Here is a 21,229-nt window from a genome sequence, read left to right on the forward strand (position 1 = left end):
AAATAGATAAGGAATCACTACTTGTAAAGGACCGATTCCTGATTTCTGGAGAGAAAGCTCTTGGGAATTCATCTCTGAAGAATTTCCAGAAAACTCCAAGTCTTAATAACATAGACTCGTGGACTAGACAGAATTAACTGTTGAACCGCGTAAAAACCTTCTTTTCTTCCTCTTTAAATTCATTTGCTCCATTTTTTATTTGTTTAATTGCTCTACTATTTAAGTTGACGAAAAACGGCGTCAACAACGTATTTATGGCATTTGAGATTAGGTCACATTGGCTATGATAGAATTCAAAGATTTACAAAGGAAGGGCCTTTGAGGGAACTTACCTTAGGTGAATTACATGTATGTGAATCTTGTCTAGAAGGCAAACTGACCAAGCGTCCATTCTCTGCAAAGGGTGATGGGGCCAAAGAACCACTTAGACTTGTGCGTTCAGATGTTTGTGGACCTTTTAATGTACAAGCTAGTGGTGGTTTTGAGTATTTCGTCACTTTCATTGACGATTACTCTAGATACTCATGTCTTTACCTAATGCATAGGAAATCATAAACATTTTCAAAGTTTTAGGAATTCTTAGCTATGGCTCAAAACCAATTAGGTAAAACGTTAAAGATCTTTTTATCTGATAATGATGGAGAATATTTGGATATGAATTTCCAAGATCATTTAACTAAACTTGGGATTTTATCACAACTTACTGCCCAAGGTAATCCGCAACAAAATGGTGTAGCGGAATGCCGGAACGTAACTTTATTGGGAATGGTTAGATGCATGCTTAGTTACTCAACTCTACCAACTTCGTTCTGGAGACATGCAATTGAAACCGCAAACGACATTCTCTATGTCGTTCCATCTAAATCAATCCCCAAAACACCTTTAGAATGTTGGAGTGGTCGTGAACCTAGTTTACGTCATTATAAAATCTGGGGGTGTCCTGCCCACGTCCTGAGGAAAAATGAGGGAAAGCTAGAACTATGAACTGAAGTTTGTATGTTTGTTGGCTATCTTAAAGGTACTCGGGGTGGACTTTTCTATAGTCATTCAGAAAAGAAAGTGTTTACTTCTACGAATGCTACTTTTCTGGAAAATGACTTTGTCCAAAACTTCAAACCATGGAGCAAAGTAGTTTTTAGAGGAGATGGTTAAAGAATTGACTCCAACCAATGTTCCATCGTCATCAACCCGAGTTGATGATGTAATTCCCACTCTTCATGTCCAATCGATGCAAGTCGATTTAAATGAAGAAAGTACCACTGTTCCTTAGCAAACAGTCACGGAGCCTCGTCATAGTGGGAGGGTTTCTAGGAACCCTGGTCACTATTGTTTGGATGGTGAAACCAATATGGTTGTTGGTGACACTAGTGATGATGATTCGTTGTCTTTCAAACAGGCAATGGCTAGCCCTGAAAAAGAACTATGGCTCGAAGTCATGAAACAGTAAATGGAGTCCATGTACTCAAATTCCGTGTGGGATCTTGGGAAGAACCTAGTGACTTTAGGGACATTGGGTGCAAGTGGATCTACAAGAAGAAATGAGGTGTTGATGGAAATATCGAAACTTATAAAGCTCGATTAGTGGCAAAGGGTTATACCCAAATAGAAGGCGTGGACTAGGAGGAAACTTTTAGTCCGATAGCCATGCTCAAGTCCATTCGCATCCACCTATCCATAGCATCTGCTCTCGACTATGAGATCTGGAAAATGGACATCAAGACAGCTTTTCTTAATGGAAATCTTGGTGAAGTCATTTATATGGATCAACCAGAAGAATTTAAAGTTGCTAGACAATAAGGAAAAGTTTGCAAGTTGAAAAGGTCCATCTACGGACTAAAGCAAGCTTCTCGTTCCTGGAATCTTAGGTTTGATGAAATAATCAAAACCTGTGGTTTTGAACAATATTGATGAACCTTGTGTTTACCAACTGGAGGCAAATCAAATAGTGGTATTCCTTGTTCTTTATGTAGATGATATCTTACTTATTGGAAACAATGTTAAGAAACTATCAGATGTGAGAATTGGCTATGCACTCAATTCTAGATGAAGGATTTGGGTGAAGCAAGTTATGTTCTAGGTATCCAGATTATCAGGGATAGAAAGAACAGACTCTTAGCTCTATCTCAAGCAGCTTACATTGATAAAGTTCTTGAACATTTCTCAATGACAAATTCCAAGAAAGGGCGTCTACCATCCCACCATGGAATTCATCTTTCAAAGATGCAGTCTCCCCAGACTCTTAAAGAGGAAGATGCTATGAGAAAAGTTCCTTACACATCTACAATTGGAAGTCTGATGTATGATATGTTGTGTACTAGACCGGATATCTGCTATACAGTGGGAGTAGTGAGCAGGTATCAGTCAAACCCATGACCGGAACATTGGATAGCAGTTAAGCCTATCCTGAAGTATTTAAGGCAGACCATGGATTATATGTTAGTCTACAAGGGTGGTGTTCTGAACCCTATAGGCTACACTGATTCAAATTTTCAGACTGATGTCAATGACAGGAAGTCTACTTCTGGAATGGTTTTTACTCTTGGGGTGGAGCCGTGATATGGAGAAGTGTAAAGCAGACTGCGATCTTAGATTCCACCATGGATGCAGAATACATAGTTGCGTTAGAAGCAGCTAAGGAAATAGTCTAGCTAAAGAAGTTCTATTCGAATATTGGTGTTATTCCAGAAATGGATAAACCGCTTGTGTTGTTTTGTGACAATACAGGAGCGATAGCCAACTTGAAAGAACCTTGTAGTCACAAGAGGAGTAAGCATATAGAAAGGAAGTATCACATAATTTAAGAATATGTGGCCAGAGGAGATGTGAAGGTTATGAAGATTACATCTGAAGACAATCTTGTAGATCCGTTTACGAAGACACTACCAGAAGCTACATTTGATAAGCATATCAAAGAAATGAGATTAGTATAATCAAGGAATTAGTTTCTATTAGTGCAAATGGAAGTTTGTTGGGGTTTTATGCCCTAATTAAAACCCAATTTTTTTGTAATCTCACTTTATTATCAATAAAAGAATAGAAATCATTTTTTGACTTGATCAATCACTTTGCTCACATGTTTTATTTTCATGATTATTTGTTTAATATAAACTTCTGTTAAATCCCGAGCATATAGCTAATCATATTTATAGTGACGTAATCATAGTGGAATATAAATATGGTTTTATGTTCAAAATATGTTAGTCCTAAGATTAGTCAGTGCACAAGATTTACACTGACTTGCCAATCTACGATATGATCTACTTACACATTGTAGTGTTATGTTCTTTCCAGAACATTAGCAAAGTAGATAAGATCGAATGTATTTGTTACATCGAACATGAGCGATATTAACAATAGATAGGATAAGTAAACATACCCTTATCATCTATTCTAGTCATATCATATTATTGACCATAGGTCAATTCAATCTCAATTCTGAGTGATTAGTATTCTAACCGATTGTATTATTTGAGTTCTTTGACTTGTTTATTACCAGCTTACCCTACGGACTAGCCCATACTTACATCTTGGGAACTCGGCAGTATAATTGAGTGGGAGTGTTAATCATAGATATGAATATCTATAGCTTCTGATGAAAAACTGAAACAATGGTTTCCTTTTAGTTTGGTTCAAGGTGCTAAATGATAGAGATCTCATTTTAGTAATTAATATTAGTTTACTGAAGTATCATTTACAAGGAACTAAGTGTTTTACGGATAAAATACAATGAGGGATAAAACAATAATTTAGTCTCATCTCATTGTAGATTATCTATAGGGGATTGAGTGACAATTATGGTTGTAACAATGGATAATTAATAACATATCTATATTTGTTATAGGGCGTTCTATGAATTCAATAGTGCAATTCCGAGTCTTTAGTGGAGTCACGAGGAATTAATAAGTTAGTAAATTTATTTGTTAAATTTATGATAACTTATTGGAGCTTGATTTCATAGGCTCATGGTCCCCACTGTACCTTGGCTAAAATCATCTAGATAGTCTCAATTAATTGATTTAATTATTAATGTTAACCAGTTCAATTTTTGATAGTTTCAGAGAGTTATACAATTTAGAGAAGAAAAGAGAAATTGACAGATTTATTAATTAAGATAAATTGGTGTCTGAATTAATAATTAAGTTTAAATCAACGTTAAAATTATAAATAATTAATTTGATAAAATATTTAATTAAATTAATCAGTAGAAAATAATATAGACCTTAATTTTAAGTCTAATGGACTTATAATTAAATGGGAAATTTCACGGGCCTAAAGCCCATGAGAATTTCGACCTAGGGTTGTTAGTTGGATATTATTTTATTGATTTTTTTATTAAAATAAATGGCTTAATTGAGTCTATAAAAGGAATGTGTAGTGAGAGTTAATAGATGACAGACACAAGTTTCTGAGAAGATCAGAAGATCTACTAGGTTTTAGATTCTCTCTACAAACATAAGTCATTTTCTAAGCCTCATTATTCTTTTCTATTCTACTCTCTGTATCTATCTCATATGTTGATAATTGTCCACCCTAGTCTAGGTGATTCTAAGGATACTTTGGAAGGCTGTGAAGAAAATTGAAGATTGGTTCAATTTCTTGGTGATACTTTGTGAAATAAAGGATACAAGGGATAGAGAAACTGAAGGAAGGACTCTATCATTCCGCTGCGTATAATGTAAATATTCTTATCATTATTTCTATTTGAATTCAATTTTAGAAACATGTTTTAGGTTTTCTTATATTAATTTGTTTAATATAATATCTACTTAAAAATAAACAAGATTCAGTATAAGTTTTCCGAACAATATATACATGTATTTGCAATTATTTCTGCCAGTTTTCTGCTTCTGTTTTTCTGTAGAGGGAAGATGAGAAAAATAGTTGTATAACACAATTTTTAAACTCTTCAGTGTCGGTTCTACACCAACGCCACGTTTATCGTCGTCCTATAACCAATGCATTTGACCATCAGAAGCGTCGTTATGTAACCAACGCATTTGCACATAAGAAGTGTTGGTTACAGACCGACGCCTCTGCCCAAATGCGTCGGTTACAAACCAACGCTTTTGATGTTCCCAATTGTGTCGCCTTCAACATCATTAGTTTTAAACCCGATGAAATTGGCAAAAACGTCGGTGCAGAACTGACACTGAAACCCTTATTTTTAGTAGTGTCCCCAGCTTTGTCTTCTCTATCTTTGTCCAATCCCAAACCTCAAAATGACAAACTCACTCCCATCGCAGATCCGTCTGCACCTTCAGTTCTGCCTAGCCCATCGTCCCATTTCAATGTCCCCTTGTACTCCTCTAGTCTTGCCTAGATGAAGAAAAATGAAGATGAATTGAAGATGGGAAATAGATGAAATGTAGAGGGAAATAGAGGAGGAAGGAGTAGAAAATAGGCTTTAGTTATTAAATTTGGATTAAAATTAATTAGATAGATATAATTTTGTTTTAAATTAATTAGATAGAAAAAACTAAAATCAATATTTTAAAATCAATTAGATAGATTTAATTGTATTTTGTTTTTTGTTTGAAGTTAGTTTAAATTTGGCTTTTAAGTTTAGGGTGTTAATTTTAGTTTTTGGGTTTAAGTTTAGGAGTTAGATTTATTTATTATTTTATTTTTCTTTATTAAAATTATTTTTAAGTTTTAATCAAATATCTTTTTTTGTTTTGATTTAATAATTCAGAAAATTATATTTAAATCATATTTAAACATAATAAAAATTAAATAAATCATTAAAATAGGGAAAATTAGGAATATTAGAAATTTGGACACATTAAGGGTACCGAATATGTAGGATTTGCAAATAGATGGTACCCAATCAATGATCATTATTATAAACATAAAGTACCAAGTTTGTATTTTGATAAAAAACAATGTACCAAATAATTAAGCATTTACCTATTATAGAAAGGTTAAAAAGTTATATACAATAAAAGTACGAAAATGGCAAATATTAATACAACAAAACTATATTTCATTAATGATACAAAACAATTGAAAATAGAAATTAAGTCATTGTTAATAGATGATACAAAATAATTAATGATAGTAATTTATATACTCTAACTACCAATTTAATCATTTGATTGTCTTTTTAAAAAAATCAACCACCAGAGTTTCATTTCCAAATCTGTAAAATAAAAAACACATCACTATGCAAATAAACTAAACAATTATTTTAAGTAGGTTATTAAAAAATAAAAATAAAAAAAAGGTTTATAAATATAACATGACCCAACAATTAATTAATACATCATAAACACTAAGGTACCTTCCAAAAAAAAACACAGAACATAAACAACTTTCTTTATATGTAAAAGTTAATATAACAAAGCTATAAACCAAAGGATTTATATATGATGCCAAAAAAAAAAATTGTGATAAACATGCAGAAATAGTACCACACAAACATACAAAAAAATTATAACAAAAAAATTCATTGTATATAACAACTTTAGTTAAAGTATGAAAAATATAATGATGTGTTTGAAAATAACTGTGTAATTATTAGGGCGTGTAATTATTCACTATATTTTAAAATGCAATGTATGTTTGGATGTCAAGTGATAATTACTTATGAATTTTTATTGTCATATTTGGCAAAACAGTTAATAATTACATAGAAAAATAATATTATGTAATAAATACTATTTAAAATTGATAGTAATTAGTAATTACACCAAATTTTCATTGGGTTATGAGATTTGGATAGTGTAATTGAGACTCCTCAATCACATCAAATTACATAGTTACGGTATAATTACATTGTCACAGACAAACACGTCAAATTAAGTAATTACTTCGAATTATACCCAATTCTAATTATATAGTAGCTTTCCAAACACTTAAAATAAAAAAATGGAGACACTTAAAATTTAAAATTATCAATTGATAAATAGAACAGGTAAATAATATAAACAAATATGTTTACCGTTAAAAGTAATAAACAAAAGTGTTGCAAAAAATCATATTGTCATTGTAAACACTTTAATTAAAATAAAAAAATTATAAACTAAAAAATTGTCTCTCTAAATTTTAAAATTATCAACTGATAAATAGAACATGTAAAGAATATAAACAATTATGTTTGCTGTTAAAAGATATAATACAAAATATACACAAATACTAACAAACAAAAATCAAAACTCATATAGATATAAATATATATATTGTCTCAATGGAAAATAGTAAGTCTCTTACAACTTTAAGTAAAATAATACAAAAACAAGATTATTGATTAAATAATATTACAACTCAATAACCAAAATACAAGTAAATGTAGAAATAAAAAGAAGAAGAAAATTATAGGAACTTCAACTCTAAAACAAAATATATAAATAAATATGTAAAGAAAAAATAAAAGAAGACAATAAAAAAGCAATAGTAGATATAACAATAAGCAAAACTCTCTCACTCACAACACTAAAGTTAAGAACATTGGGGATCACCACCTTAAACAAGGTTTACAACTTTTACTCAAAAGCTTATTTCTTCCTATCTCAAGCACTAAGAGATTCTCTCAATATTCGAAATAACTCTCTCGAATCAAGCATTTTTTTTGTATTTCTAGTCAAGTGCTTAGTGGATAGAAATAGTGTAGTCTTACAAGTGAGCAATAGACTCCTGTTTATAGAGTTTTGAGACACCCTTTGAATTTCAAATTTGACCAACTCTTATGGTTGTTACCAATGTTTAATTGAATGTTTATGGAATTAAAAATGAGTTTTGAGAGTTACATGAGGTGTTAGAACCGCTCAAGATGGAAAAGAAGAAGCTGGAGTTGGCTGTCAGCGTCCCTGGGCGCGGCCAGAGATGTTCCTGGTTGCGGCCACTGGCCTCTGTCCCCCAGGCCGCGGCCACAGCTGCAATTTAAGCAAAACTCAACTTTTCCATTTCCAAATGATTCTATCATCTTCCCACACGACTTTGTAATCTCAAACCACATTGTGAGACTTAAAATCATGTCTCCAATAGCTATATCACTTATGACTTGATGAAATCCAAACTCAAATGTGTAACATACAATCTACACATTATTGGGTAATATTTGGGAGTTACAAATTTGTAACTGACTTTGTAACTCCAAAATATGTCACATTTGGGCATACACATGTGTCCAACTATCAATAACATGTTACAAGGTGTGACAAATCATATTTTATCACATTATTTAATCCAACACTATATTATTTAAAATAATATAACATTCCGTCACTTAGATTAAATAATCACTTTTTATAACACTTATTTAATCAATCAAACATTATATTAAAATATAATATTCCCCCACTTAATTAAATAATTACTCTCTATAGAAACTTTTACATTGGTGCATAAAGTAAAATGTCTTTCGACTTGAATTTTACCTTAGTGTAATTATCACAAAGTTTGTTGAAATTTTGGTTGCCGAAGCATTGAAATTTTGGTTGATGATTATACACACACATTTGCTATGTTCACTTGAGACCTCAATGTCTTGCTTTTGCGTCGTTAATGGTCATGTGCACATTCCATTCGTAGACTTTTCTTGAGAATAAATCTCAATTCTCACGAGGGGCGACACCACCCCTAAGTCTATATAGGTAGAATTCTTACCCTAAAATACTTGTCTTTTCAAGACTGAGTTCTATTAAAACAACATTTCGGATTTAACCCTTATTTTTTGTAACACGCTATTACTCATATCTCAGATGGGACACAATTTTAGTACTACTACTATTAACTTGATTGACTTGTTATTACCTATTGAACTTAATACTAGTTTGGTTACTAGTATTAAAATAGGTTACCATCAACCGTGAATCTCTTTAGGGAGTCTAAGTCTCATCCCTTGAGATGTAGAAATGATTCTATTTGAGTCATTTCTTTTCTCATGTATGCATACTTAATCATTATCTCATTATTTTATTCAAACCTTGTTGCTAGCTATAGTTTCATTAAAATAGTTACAACATTAAAATAGTGAGTTTGACCATAGTCAACACCCTCATTATTTTATACTCCAGTATCCAAGATAAACTTTTCTTTGAATATTAATTCAAGAAACCTCTTTGTTTTAAATTGATTCGTTCTTGACTCAGATATCTTACAAACATTAACTTTAGACATCAAGCATGTCTAGATCTATTCGTTCTATACACATATAGCCAAAGTAATTTAGAATGTGAAATTCCAAATCACATATTTGATAGAATGACCAAATTATTCAATTATTATCAACAAAATAAATTGATTTAACTTTGGAGGATCACCCCCACATTTCTCACATAAACTTAAAATATCACTTTTAAATATAAATCTTTTTATTTCTATTAAGTCATTTATCCTCCAAGATAAATCTAGACTTATAATTCCCAAAGTTCAACATGAGTCATTTAAGCCACATGATTAACTCTCAATATATCAAGATAAACAAAACCTCGATGTTTGTTTATTTTGATTTATTTGCTTGCTAAAGCAAGACACACTTCTTTTAAAGTAACATTCACTTGGTTGCCTTCTTTTATATATTTCACAAAAATGAAATATGTGAACACAAATGCCATGTGAAAATTTCTCAAGCAAATAATCACTAATTTTCACTTTTATTTATGTAAATAATATCAAAATTACTTAAACAACTTTTGTGCATTTTCTAAGAGTCTCTTTGAGATTCTTTTAAAAACACCACTTTGATATCCATTGATTTTCCTCACTAAGATCAATTTGAAGATGTCAAAACACTTAAATCAAATAAAATAAACCCTCATTAATTTATTTAAATATTTTGATTTTTTATACTTTAAAATTGGTTTTACAATTAAAAATGTCCCCTCATTGAGATTAAATTATTCATATCACCATCTTTAACCAAAAAAAATAATTTTTTCTTCAATCTATTCATCATTGGTGTAATGATTCAAAATGGCTTCTCCAATTTTGTAATGTCTCCTCATTGAGACATTGAATATTTAAGAATTAATGTATCTACGTAATTCTCAAATATTTTCTCTTTTTGACGAGACTTTAGACTCCAAGCCTTATGGGTCAATATTTCATCCCATAATTTTTTAATCCACCTTGATCTATTTTTCTTGCAATAGCAAGATACAACCACTAAAAGATGTAACCCCTTAGGTTCATCTTTTCGTATCTCATAAAATGAGATGCTCAACACTTAAATGAGAAAATTTAAATTCTCAAATAATTCTTTTTAATTACCAAATAAATGGTAACTTATCACAACATAATAAGATAAATGATTCATATTACTTTATTTATCATATAACACACTACATTAATATGATAACTCACATATATACATATGGTTAAAACCCAAGATGTTGAAATATTTTCTAATCTAACCACTATATATGCAAAAACAAAGAAGATTAGAAAACAGTGAACCTCATTTATAAAATTTTCTTCTACTCATTTCTATCATTATATGAAAGCCAGTAGTTCTTCTAAGAAAAAACAAAGAAGAACATTACCTTATCTTACCATCTTTTCACAAGATTTCTATGGTTTCTCCTTCCATTGAAACAAAAGAGAATAAGCTTTTGATTGTTATATAAATATATATATATTTATATTGCCTCAATGGAAAATAACAAGACTCTTACAACTCTAAGCAAAATAATACAAAGACAAGATTCTTGATTAAATAAGATTACAACTCAATAACCAAAATACAAGTAAATGTAAAAATAAAAGGAAGAAAATTATTATAAGAACTACAACTCTAAAACAAAAGATACAAATAAATATGTAAAGAGAAAATAGAAAAAGAGAAGATAAAAGCAATAGTAGAAATAAGAGATAACAATAACAATAACAATAAGAAAAACTCTCTCACTCACAACACTGATCACCAAAATGTAACATGCAAGTATACGCGGTCTAATCAAGTAATATACGATAAGTCAAGTGTCGATCCCACGAAGACTGATATTAATCACCAACAATTAATCTCTAACTCTAATTGATTTGATTAATAATTTCAGATTGACAATTAAAATAATTATTACTAAAAATTAGGAAACTACTAATACTTAAATAAATGCAGTAATAAGAGTTGATTTAATTTAATAGATGCAAAAGTTAGGGCTTTAGTTTCATCAACTTTCCACTTATGATTTCTAATCAATTCTCAAGATTTCTTAATTCTATTGTGGTAGCAGATTACAATTATATATTATAGTCTTGTTAGGATCTATAATTCTCTACAATATATTATTTCCTACATCTCTGTGGTAAATCAATATATTGCAGGCTTTAAGCACATAATCCCTAAACTACACAATTCATAAAAGTACTTTCGGCCAATATGAAATTGCGATAATTTATCTATAGCATAATTACCCTTTTCTTTTCAGAGTTTAGGTTAAAATCATATGAACATGTAAATGATGATCAAACATTCACAAGCATTAAGCATATGATAAACAATCCACAGCAGAAGAAAGAAATTCAGGAAAATTTCATTAAGAAATCAAAGTTTCAAGAAGAATCCACTAAAACCCTAATAACAAGATTAGTTCAAAGCAGACATAATGACATCAATCAAATTAAATATAAACATAAACATCAGTAGAGAAATTACAGAAGAGAATAAGAATTCAAACTTTAGGTCCTCAATGTTTTTCTTCTGCCTCCAATGACTTATCTCTCTCTAATTCTCCAGCATTCCCCTAATAATTAACTCTAAAAACGTATTTAAACCAAAACCCTAAAAAAAATAACAAATTCGACAATCTGAAAAAATCACCCTCAGCCATACGCGCCGCGGCCCTTGCATTCGGGCGCCGCGGCGCGCATCTATGCCTAGTCGTGCCGCTCTCTGACTTCAGCAAGCGCCGCGGCGCACCCCTTAGGCGCCGCGGCCCTTCAAAAATCCCAGAAATTGCCTTTCTCTGTTTCGCCCTTGCGCCGCAGCTCTCCATTCAAGCGCCGCGGCCCCTCTAATTCTTTTAAAATATGGATTCCAAACTCCAAATCTACCAATTATCTCCACAAATGAGTCTTCAATTTTCTTCTTGTCCTATTTTTAGCACAAATTTCCCAATTTCAGCTACTTTTTCTGTCATTTTCCAAGCTTCACGATTTCTTCTCCTATTTCCTGAAAACATACCAAAATAAGCATAATACCGCAACACACTCCACCAAAAATGACTCAAACTTATCCTAAACACATGTTAAAACTATGCTAAAAACAGACTCATCAAATTCCCCCAAACTTGACTTTTACTCGTCCTCAAGTAAACCAAAACAAACAACTCAACAAACAAAAACACACACACACACACATTTTTTAATCAAGCCAACAACAATACTATGCCTCAAGCTATGACAAATAACTTACTTATATAATCTTCAAAGAACTTAACTTAAAATCTAGAATTTCAGTTGAAACAATTATTCCATTCAATCAAACAACAAAAATAATAGCTCTCAAAATCATGATTAAAAAATAATATGTAATTGAATTCATTTATGCTCACTGAGTTTCCATTCCAATCCACAACCAAATAAAAACCCATAAGCTTGCTATACTTGCTAATCTCCACTAATGTAGACAAAACATGCTCAGAAATCAGTAGGTCTTTTCAAGCTTATAACTGAACGGCTTAGGCAAAGGTGGATGAGAAAGTCATTTAAGCTTAACATATACCATGAACACTAACCAACCAACTCTACATTAAATACAAATCACAAGTCTAATCCCACTATCTTATCATTTTGAGAGAACTTGCGTAAACAAATATTTTCTTCTGTTTTTTTTTTTTTTTTTCATTTAACATTACACTCCCCCAAACTTATTCCTTGATAATACTATTTGGAGTGTAATGTTATCTCATCATTGAAATATATATATATATATTTTTTTTCTTTCTTTTCCTTTTTTTTTTTTTTTAAATTCTCTCAAAATGTATTTTCTTTCATTGTTAACAAACCTTGCCATACATAACCCCCCATTACAAATCAATCCCAATTATCATTCATATGTTCATGGTATACACAAGGGAAAGACAAAATAATAGTTAGGTTTTCTATTTATTAGCTCAAAGCAAATGTCAATCAATAAAAGGTCAATTTAGGCTCAACAATGGGTAACTAAGGATTAAACATATCAAGGTTGGCTTGAAAGGCTCAAACGGTCCAAAAAAAATTTGCCTAAATCATTTTTCTAAGCATGTATGACCTAAGATTTCGCCTCAAAGCAAATGTCAATCAATAAAAGGTCAATTTAGGCTCAACAATGGGTAACTAAGGATTAAACATATCAAGGTTGGCTTGAAAGGCTCAAACGGTCCAAAAAAAATTTGCCTAAATCATTTTTCTAAGCATGTATGACCTAAGATTTCGCCTCAAAAAGCAAGCAAACAAGTTCTAGGATAAACCAATCCAATCTTCCTTTCCTATTTCAAACTTAGCAAGCATAAATTTTATTCCATCACATACAATTTATCAAAATCATGATTAAGCTCTCAATTATTTAAGTGTTTGATAAAAATAGAACAAAATATTCAACCAAGCACACGGATTTTTGTTTAGCTTTATTCCCATTCAATTTACACAGTTCATCATTCAATCATAGTATCATTGGCTAATCATTGGTAACTTGATTCAACTCACACCCTAAAAAAAACATGACTAACACGATTAAAACCAAAACAAAACAACACAAAAACCAAAACAACACAAACACGACTCAGACAACAATAAATCTCTTCCCCCAAACTTAACCTAAACATTGTCCCCAATGTTTGCTAACAAAATAAAATAAAACAAAAGTGTAAGGAAAAGAGACTTACCATAAACATTTAAAATGGTGGAGGCGGCGGTGGCGGTTGATACGGTAAAAACGGAGATGGTAAAGGAAATGGAGCCACATCTTCCTCGTTCCGGATAGACCACCGATTGACCCAAGCATTTAGCTGGTCCACGTGAGCAATTTGATACTCACTTTGCTGCGCCATGTAGTGCTGCATATGATGCTGCTGCGCAATCTGATAGTTGTTCTGCTGAACCAAGTACTGAAACTGATTCTGCATCAGCTGCATGTAAGGATCAAAAATACCAGCCGCAGGTTGAATAGGCGGCTGTTCAACCGGTACTTCTTGCGCAAACTCCTCCGGAATTGTACCCTCCATACCCGCTTCATTATCCTCTTCGTCAACTTAATCTACTCGGGGCCTTTTATCAATAGCACGCTGCCGAGGTGGTGGTGCTTCTAAGGTCGGTAGTTCATACCCCATCACCCTATTCGAAGAAATTGCCGACATGGGTTTCCGAACTACATCACTTCCAAACATAACCACTCCATAAGTTCGGCATAAATCAGTGATTAAGGAACCATGGCCTAATCCTCCCGTAGTGGTCAACATACTGATATCCTTCATACTCTTCCTAATCACTCGGCCTACATCAATTTTCATGCCAGTCATAATGGCATAAACCAACAACAGCCTCTCCCTGTTGATATCTGACATATGAGTTGTCGGCATTAGCCTTGCACTCACAAAGTGCACCCAAGCCCGCGCCACATGATTTAATTGATAGCGCCACAGGTATTTTGGCACACCACCAACAACAGTAAACCGAGCTCCCGGTATACTCAACGTTTCTGCCACATGGACCCAATCAATATCATCTCCATGAGCCCATTGATGATATTCATCATCCTCCCGTTCATATGTCAGCATATCATATAATTCAGCAATAGTATCTATACCAACCGGAACTTGAACACCTCTAACAAATACGTCTACATTCTTCATCTCCACATAGTTTGCATAAAATTCTAACACCACTGACAAATTGGCATGGCTAACATCCTCTGAAGCAAACATAGCCCAACCCCTTCTTTGAATTTCCCCCCTAATTTCTTCATAAGTTGAGAGTTCACATGGTGATTCCGTATACTCAAAACCCCGCTCACTGATTACCTTCCTCTTACGAATCCTTGTATAACGCTCAAAAGCGGCCTTACTTACGAATTTGGTAACATCATAATCTGGGGGTGGTTCGGGTTCCTTAGTAGTTGATGGCCTAGAAGAAGATGGTCTATTGGTGTTCCTAGAAGAGGATGCCCTAGAGGGATTTCTCTTAGGTCCCATAATATGCTACGAAAAATTGGACAGCACCTCCCCTGTTTTTGCAATATTCCCCCAATTCCAAATAACTTCTCAAACAGAGGCAAATCAATGCACTACAAAACTACACTATTCTCACTATACTCTTCAATCAAAAATCCCTTCTTTCCCTTCTTTATAAAGAAATTTCCAACAAAAATCTGAATATTTGGAGAAACACTTACTTGACAATGATAATCTCCTCTTGAACTCTCCAATTGCACCAAGTAAGCATAAAATCACCACTCCAATTGATAGAAATTGAAAAGTTAGGGCTTGAAGAATTTTTGGGGGTTAAGAGATTTCAAACTCAGATTAAGAAATGAGAAGGAGAAGAAATATGTGGCTGAATTAATATGTGGATTCAAGAGATAATAAGGAGAATGGGGAAAATTTTCTGGGTAGAAGGAAGAAATTTAGAGAGAAAATGAGGAAAAATGGGTTGTGGATTTTTTTCAAAATAGGGAGAATAGAAAAAATAAAAGAGGGAAACCACCTTTAAAGTTCGGACCCGCATACGCGCCGCGACGCGCACCTCCAAGAACTGCGGCGCGTATCAATTTCTAGACTTCTGGAAATTCGCCAAACGCTGCGGCCCTTCCCATAGGCGCCGCGACGCACTCCTCCGAACCGAGCCTCCTTCTCTGACTTCGTCAAGGGCCGCGACTCTTGATGCATGCGCCGCGGCCCTCTCTCCACAATGCCTATCTTCAATTTTTTAATTTTAAATTTTTTTTTTTTTTATATAGTTTTCACGATTTCCACGGTTCTATTACATTAAAAGAAAAACTAAAAACTAAACAAAATAATAAGTCCAACCACAACTAAAACTAAAAATTGTTCATACTTTTTACAAACTAACTGAACTAAAAATTAAAAATAAACATAGGAATGCCTCCTACGAGCGCTGTCGTTAACGTCACTTAGCCAGACGCTGCTTTAGTCTTCAGATCAAATCAATTCCAACTCGACCACGGTCCTACATGTCTCCACCGGACCCTCCAAGTAATGCTTCAATCTCTGTCCGTTCACCTTAAAATCTCCCGTCTTTTCACTATGAACTTGTACTGCTCCATAAGGAAGTGAAAAGACTACCGTATACGGTCCAGACCATCTTGACTTCAATTTTCCAGGAAAAAGTTTAAGCCTAGAATTAAAGAGCAAAACTTTATCCCCTGGTTGAAAATCCTTCCTCAATATTCTCTTATCATGAAAAGCCTATGATTTCTCCTTATATATCTTCGCATTCTCATAAGCTTCATTTCGGAATTCCTCTAGTTCATTTAACTCCATAAGCCTATTCTGCCCCGCCATGAAGAGATCAACATTCAACTTTTTCACAGCCCAAAAGGCTCTATGCTCCAATTCCACCGGTAGATGGCAAGCCTTACCAAACACCAATCGATATGGTGACATACCAATCGGAGTTTTAAATGCCGTGTGATAAGCCCAAAGTGAATCATCAAGCTTCTTCGACCAATCCTTCCTCGAAGTATTTACTGTCTTTTCCAAGATACCTTTTATTTCTCTATTCGATACTTCAGCTTGGCCATTTGCAATTGGGTGGTAAAATAATGCCTTTCGATGATGAACACCATAACGAGCACAAAGAGCGGTGAACCACTTATTGCAAAAATGACTTCCCCGATCACTAATAATAGCTCTTGGGGTACCAAATCGAGTGAAGATATTTTTATGAAGGAATTTAATAACTTCCTTCCCATCACAAGGAGGAGTTGCTGCGGCTTCTACCCATTTAGAAACATAATCCACCGCAAGCAAGATATACTTGTTATTATACGATGATGGGAAGGGTCCCATAAAGTCGATCCCCCATACGTCAAATAGCTCAACTTCCAAAATACCGGTCATCGGCATTTGATCTCTTCTTGATATGTTCCCAGTCCGTTGACAACGGTCACAACTTTTGACAAAATCATTAGCATCTTTAAATAATGTAGGCCAGTAAAACCCACTTTGCAAAACTTTCGCAGCTGTTCTTGTTCCGCCAAAATGACCACCGCAATGCAAACTATGACAGTGAGTTAAGATTGACAACATCTCCTCCTCAGGCACACATCTACGAATAACTTGATCTGGGCAATGCTTGTACAGAATAGGCTCCTCCCAATAATAATGCTTCACCTCCGAATAAAATTTCTTTAATTGTTGCCTTGTCATTTCAGGGGGTATAACCTTAGCAGCCAAATAATTTACATAATCCGCAAACCATGGAACCTCCTTACCAACATTCACTTCGAACAACTGCTCATCCGAAAAAGCATCATTAATCGGAACTTCTTTATTAAAAGAATTTATCCTAACCTCTAAACGAGACAGATGATCAGCCACCAAGTTCTCAGTACCCTTCTTATCCTTAATTTCCACATCAAATTCTTGTAATAGCAAAATCCACCGAATAAGACGAGGCTTGGAATCTTTCTTAGTCATAAGATACTTTATTGCCGAATGATCCGTATAGACTACCACCTTATTTCCAATCAAGTATGGACGGAACTTATCAAAGGCATAAACTATGGCTAGAAGTTCTTTTTCCGTTGTTGCATAATTCAGTTGAGCATCATTTAAAGTTCGACTAGCATAATATATAGTTCGAAATACCTTGTCCACTCGCTGCCCAAGAACCGCTCCAACTGCATAATCACTAGCATCGCACATAAGCTCAAATGGAAGGTCCCAATTAGGAGTACATACTATCGGCGCTGAAATGAGCTTCTCCTTGAGAGTCTTGAAAGCAACCAAACAATCATCATTAAAATCAAAAGGAACCCCATTCATCAACAAGTTAGACAGCGGCTTTGAGATCTTAGAGAAGTCTTTGATAAATCTCCTATAAAACCCCGCATGGCCCAAGAAACTCCTCACTCCTTTAACTGAAATTGGTGGTGGAAAATTCTCTATAGTAGAAATCTTGGCCCGATCCACTTCAATTCCTTTCTTAGAAATTTTGTGCCCCAATACAATGCCTTCACTAACCATAAAGTGGCACTTTTCCCAATTAAGCACCAAATGCAACTCCTCACACCTTCTCAACACCATCTCCAAATTCATCAAACATCTGTCAAAAGAGGACCCATATACCGAAAAATCATCCATAAAAATTTCAATACCTTTTTCAACCATGTCAGAGAATATTGCCATCATGCACCGTTGAAACGTGGCTGGTGCATTACATAACCCGAATGGCATCCTCCGAAAAGCAAAAGTCCCATAAGGACACGTAAAAGTTGTCTTTTCTTGATCCTCCGGTGCAATTACGATCTGGTGATAGCCCGAGTACCCATCTAAAAAACAATAGTAATTATGCCCTGCCAATCTATCCAACATTTGATCAATGAAAGGCAAAGGAAAATTATCTTTCCTCATTGCCTTATTCAACTTCCGATAATCAAGACATATCCTCCACCCCGTCACTGTCCTAGTTGGAATCAATTCATTGCTTTCATTCTTTATCACCGTCATACCCCCTTTTTTCGGTACCACTTGCACTGGACTTACCCAAGCACTATCAGAAATTGGGTAAATCACCCCTGCATCCAACCACTTCAAAATCTCTTTCCTCACCACTTCTTTCATTGTTGGATTAAGCCTTCTCTGAGCGTCAATAGTCAGTTTTGCCTCATCTTCCATCAGAATTCTATGCATGGCTGTCGATGGACTAATTCCTCTTATATCAGCCAAAGTCCACCCTATAGCAGTTTTATGAGCCCGTAACACCCTCAACAATTTCTCCTCCTCTACCTCCGAAAGAAATGATGAGACTATAACTGGAAGAGTCTCTTTCTCCCCAAGATAAGCATAACGAAGGTGATCTGGTAAAACCTTTAACTCTAAAACAGGTGGCTTCTGAATCGATGGTAATGGTCTGTCTGGTCCTGCACCCAACTCTTCAAATTTCTTATGTTTCCACGGTTCAGCTGATTTTATCCAATTTAAATAACTCATCACCTCTTCATTCTCCTCACCATCTACATCATCAACTGTGAGACTCAACTCAAGAGGATCCTCCCTTAATGTTTTTCTTTCTACTACTTCATCGACCACATCAACAAAAAAACAACTATCACTTGTTTTAGGATAAGTCATAGCCTTAAACACATTAAATACTACTTCCTCCCCTTGAACTCTCAGCTTCAACTCTCCCTTTTTCACATCAATCAATGCTTGCCCAGTTGCTAAAAATGGTCTCCCCAAAATAAGTGGAACATTATCATCCTCCTCCATATCAAGGACTATAAAATCAGCCGGAAAAATAAACTTATCCACCTTTACCAACACATCTTCTATAATACCACGAGGATGCTTCACAGATCTATCAGCCAGCTGTAATGTTACTGTAGTTGGCCTAGCTTCCCCCAAACCAAGCCTCCGGAATACAGACAAAGGCATTAAATTAATACTCGCCCCCAAATCACATAGGGCATGCTTACATTCGAACTCCCCAATAGTGCATGGGATGGTAAAACTCCCAGGATCTCTCAACTTTTGAGGAAGCTTTCTTTGCAAAATTGCGCTACACTCTTCTGTTAATGCCACTGTTTCGTAATCACCCATTTTTCTCTTATTTGAGAGAATCTCCTTCATAAACTTTACATAGCTAGGCATTTGTTCCAATGCTTCTGCAAATGGTATATTTATGTGTAGCTTCTTGAACACCTCTAAAAACTTTGCAAACTGCTTATCCAAATTATGCTTGCGAAGTCTTTGTGGATATGGAACTCTAACATGATGCTCAATAGTTACAGGTGGGGTCTCCTCTTCTTCCTTAAGGTCTTCAGTAACCTTTTTATCATCCAACTTCTTCTCTCCTTCAACTGACTGACTCTTCTTTGGCCCTTCATATTTCGCTCCACTCCTCAAAGTAATAGCTTGGCACTGTTCTTTAGGATTTACTTCTGTAGTGCTAGGCAAATTTCCTTGAGCTCTATTAGTCATTAAAGTAGCCAATTGCCCTATTTGAGTCTCCAAACTTCTTATGGATGCCTTAGTTTAGTCATGAACTGGTTAAGCACATCAGGTTGAGGTTCAGCTGGTTTCATTGGTATTTGGGGAGGTGGTCTATTTTGTGGTTGATAATAGCCCGGTGGAGGATTTTGGTGTGCATATTGTTGTGGATATGGTGGCCTATTTTGGGTAGGTATATAAGGTGGCTGAGGTTGAGGATAAGGTTGGAGGGTGTTTTGTTTGTTAGACCAGGAAAAATTGGGATGGTTCTTCCAAGCTGAATTGTAAGTCAAGGAATTTGGATTGTTAGGCTGTCTTTGGTAATTTCCTATGGCTTGAACTTCTTCCATGGGCATATTATTCATGTCTGTAGCAGGGCATTGGTTTGGTTGATGGGATGTACCACACACTTCACATGAGATTTGAACTTGCATAGCTTGAGAGGGGAGTGTGGTCTTTTGCAATTGCTTTGTCAAGGCTGCTACTTGAGCAGTAAGCATGGTTATGGCATCCACTTCCATCATTCCAGCCACCTTCTTTGGCTGCCCCCTTTCATTTGGCCATTGGTAATTGTTCATCGCCATCTCCTCTAATAGCTCATATGCCTCATTAGCACTTTTGCTCATAAAGGCACCTCCCGCCGCAGCATCTATAATTGTTCTTGTCGTCCCATTCAACCCATTATAGAAATTATGCACCAACATCCACTTTTCTATTCCATGGTGCGGACACTTCCTTAGCAACTCCTTAAAGCGCTCCCAAGAATCATACAGTGACTCTCCATCCAACTGATAAAAATTATTAATCTCACCCCTTAACTTTACAGCCTTCGCTGGAGGAAAGAACTTGGCAAGAAATTTCTGAGCTAACTCCTCCCATGTAGTGATCGAATTCGCTTGTAAGGAAATCAGCCAACTTTTCGCCCTATCCCTCAATGAAAATGGGAATAGCCTCAGTCTTATAGCATCATCGCTCACCCCATTCATCCTGAATGTAGCACATAACTCCAGGAAATTAGCTGTGTAAATTAGGGTCCTCCGTCGGCATACCTCCAAACTGAACAGTTGTTTGAACCATCTGAAGGATGGCTGGCTTAATCTCAAAGTTGTTGGCAGCAATGGTTGGAGGTCTAATGCATG

At 34.7% G+C, this 21,229-nt stretch overlaps 1 non-coding gene across 1 annotated transcript; it reads left to right on the forward strand.

The window, feature by feature from the left end:
* The first annotated feature begins 20,804 nt into the window (after window positions 1-20,804).
* On the forward strand, window positions 20,805-20,911 carry LOC133833223 (small nucleolar RNA R71). The gene has a single exon (XR_009892617.1). It is a non-coding gene; the product is annotated as a small nucleolar RNA R71 (small nucleolar RNA).
* The last annotated feature ends 318 nt before the right edge of the window (window positions 20,912-21,229 follow it).

The sequence above is a fragment of the Humulus lupulus genome, chromosome 4 (genome assembly GCF_963169125.1).
Source record: "Humulus lupulus chromosome 4, drHumLupu1.1, whole genome shotgun sequence".
NCBI lineage: Eukaryota > Viridiplantae > Streptophyta > Magnoliopsida > Rosales > Cannabaceae > Humulus > Humulus lupulus.